We start from the raw sequence: 1,206 nt of genomic DNA, 5'->3' as shown, positions 1-1,206 counted from the left end.
AGAGAGAGAGGGAGGTCTGCAGGTACTGAGAGCAAAGCAAACCTGAGCCCACGTCCTGCCAGCACACTAATGCAGCAGCGAGACCCAGGGAGAAAAGGGCTGCCTGCTGTGTCTAGGCTGGGAAGAGCACAACAACCTAAGTACAAAATTTCCAGCTAACGTCAGCAGGTAAAGGTAAAGCAGATCATCCCTGCAGGTGATGTATAAACTAAGGTTTTTAGCTTGGAAGCCAACTGCACCTGGTTTGAGCAAGAAAAGAATGTATTATCTCAAAAGTGGAATTTACTGGAAGGTTATAGGGAAGTTTAAGGAACCAAAAGCAATCTGGGAAGATCTAGCTTCAGAAAGGGGAAGATTGCAGTGATTTTGATCACCTAACAGGAAGTACGGGCTTCCTTCAGGGTGCTGACACCAAGTACAACAGCTACAATCTTTTCCCATCCTTGAGTCACTCCTCACAAAATTTAAATTCCTGCAGGAGTTGGAGGAAACTTACTCAGATCCCTTGCTCAACTTTCAGCTAAGGAAGGTAGAATAACTTGTCTGATAATTGCAGGCAGTGGTAGGCACTGGAAGGGTTAACCGCTGAAAGGAGAATCAAATGCTATTACAGAAAATGACAGAAAGAAAGAATGGATGCTGGGCAGGTATAAACAATATTTGCCAACTACGGATGACCACTTTATATATATATATATATAAATCTCATATACATGATTACTTTTTAAGACATTGTTCACGTGTGACAATCAGCTGGAAGAAGTTGAAGTTCAATTTGTCTGAGTACTAACTTCATCGTGTCACTCCCCTGCTTACAACTATTCATTGACTCTTCATTCTCTCCAATAAAGCTCTAAATTCCTTTATATTTCTCTAGTCCTTGCTTATCCCTCCAACTTCAATTCCTTTCCTTCAGGGCACCATACATTCCCATAACACTGCAAGGAACTTGCAGTTCCTTGAATACGTTATCTTATTCATATCCACGAGTCTTTAAACGTGCCACTCCCTGTGTTTGGAAAGGCCTTCCCTATCCCTTGTCTGTCTGCAGAGCCCATTCACCCAATTTGAAAACTTCCTCTTCAGGGATACCTTCTTCTCCCTATCATCCTTTCCCCACCACTTCTCTTCTTCATCTTGGTATCCCCAGATAACTTTATTTTACTGTTGTAATTATTTGTTTATATGTTTGACTCCCCTACAGAT

The sequence above is a fragment of the Delphinapterus leucas genome, chromosome 1 (genome assembly GCF_059928025.1).
Source record: "Delphinapterus leucas isolate spDelLeu-1000000601 "Yukka" chromosome 1, BTC_Dleu_Yukka2, whole genome shotgun sequence".
Taxonomy (NCBI): Eukaryota; Metazoa; Chordata; class Mammalia; order Artiodactyla; family Monodontidae; genus Delphinapterus; species Delphinapterus leucas.
Note: the sequence above shows the minus strand (reverse complement) of the source record.